This window comes from Monodon monoceros, unplaced genomic scaffold, assembly GCF_005190385.1.
Source record: "Monodon monoceros isolate NGI ecotype Baffin Bay Population unplaced genomic scaffold, NGI_Narwhal_1 Super_Scaffold_22, whole genome shotgun sequence".
Taxonomy (NCBI): Eukaryota; Metazoa; Chordata; class Mammalia; order Artiodactyla; family Monodontidae; genus Monodon; species Monodon monoceros.
Window position 1 is genome coordinate 78,266,068 of NW_021703779.1, and position 10,957 is coordinate 78,277,024.

General features: G+C 34.9%; 1 pseudogene; it reads right to left on the bottom strand.

The window, feature by feature from the left end:
* Positions 1 to 4,039: 4,039 nt before the first annotated feature.
* Positions 4,040 to 5,804, bottom strand: LOC114906177 (annotated as a pseudogene).
* Between the last annotated feature and the right edge of the window lie 5,153 nt (positions 5,805 to 10,957).

A 10,957-nucleotide genomic window follows, 5' to 3' on the forward strand; every position in this document is an offset into this window, starting at 1 on the left:
TATTATGCCAGACATTCTAGGTGCTGGAGATTTGACATTGAAAAAAATATACAAAGTCCATTTTATGGAGCTTATATTCAAGTGAGGATGAAGAATACACGATGAGAAGTGTTGAGATGAAACATAAAGCAGGCTAAAGGAATAAATTAGAGAATGACACATAGGATGGTCAGGCAAATCTTCCATATTGAGATGACACTTGAGCAGAGATCTAAATAAAGTGAGGGGACAAGCATGTGGCTACCTGGGGGTGTGATGTTCCAGGCAGAGGGAACGATCAGCACAAAGGCTCAAAGGCAAGAGCACAGTTCATGTATTAAAAGAGCAGGAAGGTGGTTACAATGGTTTTAGACCAAAAAGGTTAGGAAAAAGTCTATTAGAGTTATCTAAAAAATATAAATGCTTATAATTGAAAAGAACAGGAGAATGGAGACTTTGGTATCCAAAGAACAGGCACTGCTTCCTAGATGATCCTTCATGGAATGCCTCTGTCACCTACAAGCTATAATTTTCTCAAAGACAGGAATCATGTCTTACTAATTCTCCTCAGTATTTGTCAGATACCAAACACTTCATCTATATTTGATGGATTGAATCACATGAATAACATATCTGATTGTTTCCTCTGGCCTTTTAACTTCTACAGCATAGCTGATACTAAATTCAAAAATCATGAACTTGAATTTTGAATATGGATATCAATATTAGTAGCTTAGGGTCACTGACATAGATAAATAGGATGATTTGGGCCCCACAAAAAGATAATGGACTCCAAAATCTAGGGTCAAGATAAGTGGGCCTTTCTCTGTGACACACAATATAAATGTGATAAATGTACTATGGTGACTGTCGCAAATGAAAATTATCTTTTGTCTGATTGCATATGTTACTAGATATTAAGGTTAATCTGTAGATGTGTTATGAGTTTAAAGAAACTGAAATCTAATTAAGCCACCAGAGAGAAAGTTATCTTTGAACTCCATTGATGGGGAGGAATGTTTGAGTTAAGTTTAATTTTTGGAGCCAGTGAAACTTACCTGAGATTCAGAGCATGTTCTCAGATCACTGAGAAGGTATATTCCATATTAGAAATATTTAAATGGACATTTTGGATGTGTCAGATTCATGTGAGTTTGGTTAGCAATAATTCACTAGAACCTAATCACCTCTGAATAAAAAATGATACACTCAAGTCTCTATAATTACAAAACTCTGGATAGCTGTTGGAAGCACTCAACAATGAGGTTTTTAAACTGTTCTGTATAGTATCGATACATTAACAGAATTGGAGGTGGGATGGGGAGAGCAGAGGATTGAGCAAAAGTGAAGGAGCTAGAAAAAGACAGAGAGGGCCAGACAATAATGATGAAAGGTCAAGACCTGAACTGAGACAAATGGCCAAGGGGCTTCTCAAAAACTATGGAAATATAATATTCCATTTCAAATTATATATTTAGTATAGTATAACTCCTCTCAATAATAGCCCTGAATCTTTAATAAAAGTCCACAACACAGAATCATTTCATGTGAGTGTCATTTGGGGAGCCAATACCATATAAAATTAAAGTAAGACATAAAATGGAGAGTAAGAATTCAGCAGAAGTTGGAAATCAGAGTCAGAGTTGGCTGGGAGAAATATAAGCCACCAGGAATTTACAGAAATCTTTGCAAGAGCATTAGACTTTCCACAAGACGAGCAAAGGAGATTTGATATGATCTTACCTAGGTTTAATGGGCAGAGTGATCCCAGCTGGTATCTGGGTTACAAAAATCCAAAAGAGTAGATTTAAGTGCAACTAATATTTATTGCATGCAAGTCCCTGTGCTGGAGCCTTCAAGTCACAAAGATGACCCTGTGCTGAGGGAACATAAAATGTTGTAGTAGTATATACTATTTTTTTTTTATTATTGCACTATGGTGTGATGGGACTTGGCACAGGTAGCATTGAGAGGCTGCTAGAAGCCATAAGAAGAAAACATGTCTTGTTTGAAATCTGAGAGCCAGAATCAAGGGCAGCCAGTATTAGTCTAAAAACCAACCTTTCTTTCAATATAAACTATCCAAGTATAAACATCTCAGTCATTTACCACCTTAATCCTACTAGTTATCACTCACTTTCAAACACAAGTTACAATAAGCCTTCCCTTCTATTTGCCTAATATTTGAGCTTCTCTACATAGAACAAAGTATAATTGTATATTATTTTTTAAAGGAACTATAGTAAACTCAGTTATCTGGGATACTTAAGAAATCCAGTCTTGTGGTTTATCAAATAATCCAAAGAAAATGAAGCTAGATTTAGGGACATTTAGCAGATGGGGTTGGATATTTGCATGTAAGATTGAAAATGCAAGTTCATCTCTTTTATTGCTCCAAGTCTTTTAAAGTGCCAGAAAAAGATTTTTTAAAAAGAATAAATCCCTGAGACCACTGGAAACAAGAGACGGGACTACAAGGTGCTAGAAACAGAACTTTCTAAAAGTTAAGAGCTTATGGCATGGCATTTTTACTGAGAAACAGGAGAAGAGCAATATCAACAGCTTAAAACATGGTGAGGAAAGAGCATTTTGAAGGCAAGAGAAACTCCAAATGTAGTGAGAACACACAAAGTGAAGAAGGCAGTACCCTAGGAGAATTAGAGACAATTAATAATGGCAGATATGGAGAAGTTTAAGGAGTAAATATATATATATATATTTCTATACCAATTAATTTAAAATTTTAGATTAATTCAATTGTTTTCCAGGGAAATTTAAATTAGGTCATTCACGAAGAAGTAGGCAATCTGAATATTGTAATAACTATAACAGAAGTGATCAAAGTATGAACTATCTACCTGTCAAAGCAACAGCAGACTCACATGAAACACAGGAAAAGATGGGAAGCTACCTAACTCATTTTATGAGGCTTGCGCACCCTAATGGCAAATTGGTCAGCAGAACACAAAAAGAACAGAAGGGAGGAGGGTGGAAGTAAAGAAAATAATAGTTGAACCTCACTTAGAAACACAGATGACAAAACTGAAAATATATAATGAGTAATACATTATGATTAAATCAGTTTATCATAGAATGTCAAGTGTGGTACAACATTAAGAAAATGAATTTTTTTTCTAGCATTTTGGGAGTTTTATTTTGGAAGTGAACTTTTAACTATCAATACAAATGCCAAGATACTACACAAAACATCCACAGGAACTTTTTTCATCTTTTTTTGAATTGTTCACAAACATCTCCTACATAATCCAACATACAACAGAGAAATGGTACATATTTTTCTTTCAATTTGCATACAAGGGAAAAACAAGAATATATATATATTTTTTTTACAAAGTTTAACTAATAGACACTACCAAGCTGACAATTTAATTCTATAGGTGAGAAATTATCTAATAAAAAATAATCAGAATTTATTTAGCATCAGTCACTTCCATAACCAAGTATTATTCTGATTAATAAAACTTTCCGCCATTAGGCTTCTGGTATATACTTATACCAACTACTCCATCTGTTATATTGCTCCCCACCTTGTTTCTTCACAATTACAAACAGAAATCGTTGCAAAGTAGGGGCAAGCATTTGCAAAAACAAACAAAAATCCCCAGCTATTATAAGCATGAATGTGTGGTGGAATTTCCTCCCAAGCAACGCACTTTCAAATCACTTAAGAAATCACCAGAACTGAATGTGTCAAGATACTTTGCCTAAGTCCAAGAAGAGATGCATTTATTTATATCCAACAGAGGACTGAAAATTAAACTTAGTGTTTAGTTTGGGGGCAGGTTGGGGGGAATTCAGCCATTTGAAAAATGACCGTCTTAAAAAAATTGACCACCAAAAATAGGTTCACTAAATCTATTTTAAAAATCATAAAACGTTTCTTACAAAAGAGCATTACATTCTGCACACTGCTCTGAATAGATGCCAGAGACATATGGACTATTGTTACTTTCCCTCCCTGTCCCACCCCCACCCCCAAGTGTTACAGTGATTACAAAGTAAAGTGTTCACAATAATTACATGGGGGGATTTTTTTTTAAAACCACCAACAATGAACAAAAATTAAAATTTACTCACTCTGCTGCTGTTTCAAAATTTCAATGTTAGTTTTTGCACACCCTCCCCCACCCCCCAACCTTGTTTGTAAGGAACTAAAACATTACATCTGGTGAACAGCAAAGATTTCACTACACCTCAAATGCAGAACACCTATGAAGCAGAGGAATGTTGGCTTTTTAAACAGAAGCAAATAAAAAAAAATGATGCAGGACTCCTTCAGTTCTTCACTAGTCTTAGAAAAACTTTCCAGAATACTGTTTCACACTATAAAAAAGAAAAAAATGTCTTGCATTAGAATCCTTCAACATCTGCATACTGCTTCACACTGTTCTGCAGCAAGTACTGTGCATTTTGTATCTGGTCCTGTGTTCCTGTAATGGTAATGATCTGGTCTTCGGACCCTTCTAAAGGCTCATCAATTTTGATCGATGCGCCTGACTCATGACAGATTTGTTTAATCCGCTGACCACCTTTGCCAATAATAGATCCAGCCAGATCTTTGGGAATAGTTACTTGTGTAGTAATAATAGGTCCACCAAGATCACCATATGAGCCACGACCCCCTGAATAGGAATCATCATATCCAGAGCCACCCTGTGGTTCATAAGCCATCTGCCACTCTGATGGGCTCCATGTATCTATTGCAGAGTCCCAGGTTTCATCAGCACTGAAACCAACCATGCCATCATAACGGTCTCCAGGTCTTCCTCTTCTGTCATAGGCCATTAGATCTTCCCCTCTAGGTGGTGGTGGTGGAGGAAGAGGAAGATTCCAAGCTCTGCTACCACCCCGGCCACCTCGTCCGGGAGGAGGTGGAGGAGGTCCTCGACGAGTGCTCATATCATCATAATCTCTTCTGGATGGAGGCATGGGACGCCCACCCCGACCAGGAGGCATTCTGTCAAAACCACCTCTTCCCCGTATGGGAAATCCCACAGGACGTCCATGGTGGTCATCAAACATCATTGTAAAACCACCATAATCATAGGTTTTATCATAAAAATTGGGATCATAAGGTTGAGCACGTCCTTTAATGGGAGACTCTGATATAAGATCAAGGATGATCTTTATGCACTCTACAACCCTATCAGGTTTTCCTCCAATAAGAACGACTCTTTCAGTGGATTGAGGACAACATTCCTGGAAAAACTTGATTGTTGTCTGAGTGTTCTCTCGAAGTTCTTTGATTTTAGCACCATTGACCCCAATAATTCCTCCTGCCAGACTCTGATGAATCAACAGTCTCAACTCGCAGTCAAAGTCGCTTCCTTTATAGTGTTGGTAATTTAAGCATTCCACAGCATCAGATTTGAGCCGGAGCTGGCTGGTTGCAGTGGGTGATGGCAACTGCAGGCCCTCTTCCAAGGTAGGGATGATTTTCTTCAGAATTTCTCCAATTGTTTCAATATCAGCACTGATACTCAATATGCGCTCGGGGCCACTGCTGTCTGGGACTGAAACACTGGCATTGTAGTCTGTACGGAGAGCCTTAATATTCTTGCCTCCTTTTCCAATCACTGCCCCAGCATTCTTGCTCTGAAGCAGAATGTGTAATTCAACCATCTCATCTGTGTTTCTAGATCTTTTAAAAGCTTGTTCCTCTTCCATATCTTCAGCAGGGCGTTTACCAAATTCGCCATTGGTTTCGGTGTTGGGAAAGGTTTCCTCTGGCTGTTCAGTTTCCATTTTCTTGTATTAAAGGGACACACCAATCGGGCAAGGCTACCGTCCCTATGCCGCCGCGCCGCCTCAGCCAGTCACAGCTAGACAGAGAACTAAGAAAATGAATTTGAAGTTTAAAGCAAAACACTCGCATGAACATCTCAATTGGTGCCACAATATTTAATAAAATACAACACTAATTCCTTATTTTAAAGAACCACATGAAAGAGAACAAGCAAACAACCAACAAAATATGAGTGAAAAATAAATGAACTTCCTAAATGTGATTAAAGGAATCGAAAACAATACTACAGCAATGATCATATATTAAAAGCATTCCCAGTAATATCATAAACAATACAATGATGTTTCTTGTGCTCAGTATATTCAACATTGTAAAGGAGGTCATGGCTAATTCAATCAAAAAGAAAAAGGAAGTAATACTGTATAAACATTGGAAAGTAAGACACAAAACTGTGATTATTTGCAGACATTATTATAATCATCCAGGAAAATCCATGAAAATCAGTTGAAAAACTGAGCAGGAATTAAAACTATATAAAATTTTAAAAATATAATAAGTCAATAGCTTTCCTATATGCCAACAATAACCAAGTTGATAATATCAGGAAAACAGACTCTATTCTCAAAACCAACAAATCTAAATATAACTAGTAAAATAATCTTAAGAATAAGTATTCAATTAAAAAAATAAATGTGTAAGATGTATAAGAAAAAAACAATAGAACTTTTCTAACAAGTAAAAATAACTCCAGAGAAATGGAGGGATATTGCACATTCCTGAATGGGAAGATTTAGTACTATAAAGAAGTCAAGAGATATAGGGACATATGTATATGTATAACTGATTCACTTTGTTATAAAGCAGAAACTAACACATCATTGTAAAGCAATTATACTCCAAAAAAGACATTAAAAAAAAAGATACTAATTGGGGGTCACAGTGGGGAAAAATTCTAAGAGGAGCAATATAAGAGAGGGGAGAAAGAAATGAATTAGGAGAATCACTGTATTCATCACTAAATTCCTGAATTCTGAAAAAAAAAAAAGAAAAAAGAAAAAGCAGTCAAATCTCCAAAATTATTCTATAAATGAAACCCCATTACAACCAAATGTCAATGTGAATCTTTTAACTTCACAGATTTATTCTAAAATTTATCTAAGAAAAAAATTAACAAAAAATACACAAGGAATTTTTTTTAAAAGTAAGAGGGCACTTTTGTCCTATGTAGTGGGTTGAATGGTAGCCTCCCAAAAGATATGTCCACAGGCTAATCCGCAGAACCAGTGAAAGTTACCTTATTTGAAAAAAAAAAGGGGTGGCTTTGCAGATATAATTAAATTAAGGACTGTGAGATGAGATTATTCTGGATTAACTGGGTAGGCCCAAAGACAAGTGTACTTATAAGAGTGAAGCAGAGAGGGATTACGGAGATAGAAGAGGAGAAGGTCATTTGAAGATGGAAGTAGAGATTGGAGTGATGCAGATGGAAGATTCAAGCAAGAAAATGTTCCATGTGGCTCTGCCAACACCTTGATTTTGGACTTCTGGTCTCCAGAACTGAGAGAATAAATTTCTGTTTTGAAGCCACCCATTTTGTTGGAATATGTTACAATAGCCACATAAAACTAATAAACCCTTCCAAAGATCAAAACATAATAAAGGTATTAGTAATTAAGGTACTATGATTCTGGCACAAAATAGACAAAAATAGTTCAATAGAAAATAGATCCATTTTTATATAGGAATTTAGTGGTTGATAAAAGTGGTTTATTCATATAAGCAGGGAAATTAGGGTATATTTGATAAACTGTTTTGGGACAGTTGGACAACTATTTTTTAAAAATCAACCCTGAACTTAAACCAAACACAAAAAAATTTCCTGATGGGGTTAAAGGCTTAAACATAATAAACAAAAAGTATTAGAAGAAAATGAAGATATGTTTATAAACTTGATATAGGAAAGGACTTCTTATGAAGAAGCTGTAAAGGAAAAGAATGAGATTTTGTGGCACTTGACATGCTAAATCCAGAAAATATGTGGAAAAGCAAAGAATCAGGAAGAGTCAAGACAGTTCAGAAGAATAAGTTGGAATGATGTACCTTACCAGATATCAACACTTATTTGAAAAAGCACAATTAGGCATTACATAGTAAGTTGATTCTATGCATACCTTATAACTCAGCATTTTCCCTTGGAGGTATACCTTAAAAACTCTTTTACATATACATCAAGAGGCATGTAAAAAATGTCTATAGCTTTGCTCAAATAATAAATACATAAGACAACCTAAATGTTCATCAACAGTGAAATTTATAAATTGTGACATATTCAAAAAATTGAATTCAATAGGAAAATAAACTACCTCTACATGTGTAATGTGGATGCATTGCAAATACATAATAGTAGACAAAAAAGCAAGCCACATAGGAATAAATAGATGTGACAGTTAATTTTGTGTCAATTTGGCTGGGCCAAAGGGTGCCAAAATATGTGGCAGTAGTAAAAAAATGTGAGGTAGATCTGTTTATTTGTATTAACATAGAAAAAATTGTTAAGCTGAAAAACTAAGTTGCAGAACACTTATGCACACAATGTTCCCATTTGTGGAAGAGACACACATACAGATATTTGTATGTGTTCATATGTGTGCATGTGAAAGAGAGAGAGAGAAAGGGATAAATGGTAGGTAGGTGGGTGAGTGGGTGGGAAGACAGACAGATGTTTGATTTGCACATATATGTTTGTGTATGTATATAGGGAACGATTTGGAAGGATACACACCAAACTTAACAATGGCTACCTCTTAGAAGAAAGAGGTATTTGGGAAAGGGGGTCAGGTAGAGAAAGCAATAAGGAAAGACCTTCCTACATTACTCTATAGACTTCTGAATATTTCACACTGAGGATAAGTTACATGAATAAATTGGTAATTTAGAAAAAATTGCTCTAAAAATTATGTTTATGAAGATGTATTAAACTATGATATAATAGTAAAAGAAAGAAGCAAGACAGTAGTGTAACAAGTTGGAGGCTTTTTTTTCACAATGTACAATTTATTATATTATTTGTTTACATTGTCATGAATATTCTTCACGTTTGACATATTTTACATGTTATATTATCATTTTTTAAACATTTCTTTACTACAAACTTTTGCTATGCTAATATGTGTTGTGAATGATCATAAGATACATTTAACACACAGCATTTCCCATACTTAGTACTTGTCTAACACATTTTAAAATGAAAATAATAAAGAGGACATGGCTTTTTTTAGAATTTGACATGGAATCAAAGTGCAACAAATGCCATGGGGCTTTAATAGTGTGAAATGGCTGTCAATGAAAACACTTTAGATGTGATTTAAAATTAAATCCGAATGGTCAATCATGCCTTCTCCTATAAGCAATGAAAACAACAAGATTACATTTTTAAAAGTGAGTTCTACTTTCCTGTCATGATTCTCTAATTTGACAGTCATCTCCTTTTCAGCCAACACCATCATTAATGGCCAGACCAATACTCTTATCAATGAAACCAATTCATCTTACCTCACACAGCATGACTGCCTTTAAAATATTCATCCTGCATTTGGAACAAAGATTCACTGCTTTCTTTGTCTCTTCAACATGAAATCATCCTCTTATTAATTTCTTGTCTCAGCGTCCAATTCAGTTTAATAACAGACAGATGAAGTCACATAACATTAATTTTATTACCCCCAATTTTTATGTGAACCATAAATTCATAGCAAACCTTACTTAAGCAAATCTCCAAAGTAAATAAGTAAAAAAAAAAAAAAAAGTAAATAAGTTTCTCTTCCTTTTTGATTTTCTGTTCCTACTCTCTGCCAGGACCTGAGTGAGTTGCTGCTAGAGATACAAAGAGGAGTAAGATATGGTCCTTAAATATTCTGCTGGGTGAGGGATATAAGGCTTTTTAAAATATATTTTCCCTATTAAAAAAGTAAAACATGATGATTGTCTAAATTTTGGAAATGGGTAAAAGATTATAAAGAAAAATAAAATTATTCAATATCAAAATTACTGAACTATCCAGACATAATCTCCTGTAACATTCTAATGTATTTTGTCTGGTCTTCTTTATACAGTTAGCATATTATTGATACAATTCTGTATACAGCTTTTGTTGTTATTTAGCATTATAGTATAAGCAATTCTCATGTTATTATAATACTTAACAATCATAACTTTTAATAATTGCATAGTGTTCCACTATAAATATGGCAAGCAACCAGCAATAGGGGAAGGCTTTCTGGGGATGCTAGTATTTCTCCTGAATCCTAATGGAATATGTTCATGGGGTGGGATGGGTGATAGGATTCAAGAAAAGGGAAAGGCATCTGAAAAGTATTCCAGAACTATTGGAGGTAAGACAAACATAGCAGTTTCTCAGAAATCCAAAGTAGTTCAGAATTACTGGAAAACAGAGTTCAGGTGGGAGTGACAGAAAATAATACCAGAGTAATGGACAGGGGCCAGGTCATGAAGGGGAAAGGTAGCCTGTACTATGCAACTATGTGCTAAGCACTATGCACAATTTTGTATTATGTTGTGAAGGGCTTTATACTCCATGCTGAAAGTTTGAAATTTACCATTGAGGCTATGAGTGGTGGGGATGGAGTGGAAATGAGAGATTTTAAGGTGAGAAGTTACATGAATAACTTCGTAATTTAGAAAAATTACTCCAAAAATTATGTTTATAAAGATGTATTAAACTATGATATAATAGTAAAAGAAAGAAGGATGACAGTGTTGTAACAAGTTGGAGACTTTTTTATTTCACAGTATACAATTTATTATATTATTTGTGTTTACATTATCATAAATATTCTTCATGTTTGACATATTTTACATGTTACATTATTACCATTATTTCAAACATTTCTTTACTACAAACGTTTACTATGCTAATATGTGTTGAAAATGATCATAAGATACATTTAACATATAGCGTTTCCCATACTTAGTTTTCCCCAGGGCTCTTCCTTTGGGAAGCATCTCCTGGAAGTACAGTTGTTCACAACACACTTTTGGAAAAGCAAAATTAACCTCGCTGTCAGGGCAGGTGTTTCAATTGATTGTTTTTACATAATGAAGGCTGTAGATTTTCCCCTGATGAGGCTACTTTGTTAGCCTTTACCAGCCTGCCATAATGATTTTTTTTCTAAGTATATATGCCAATCCCAA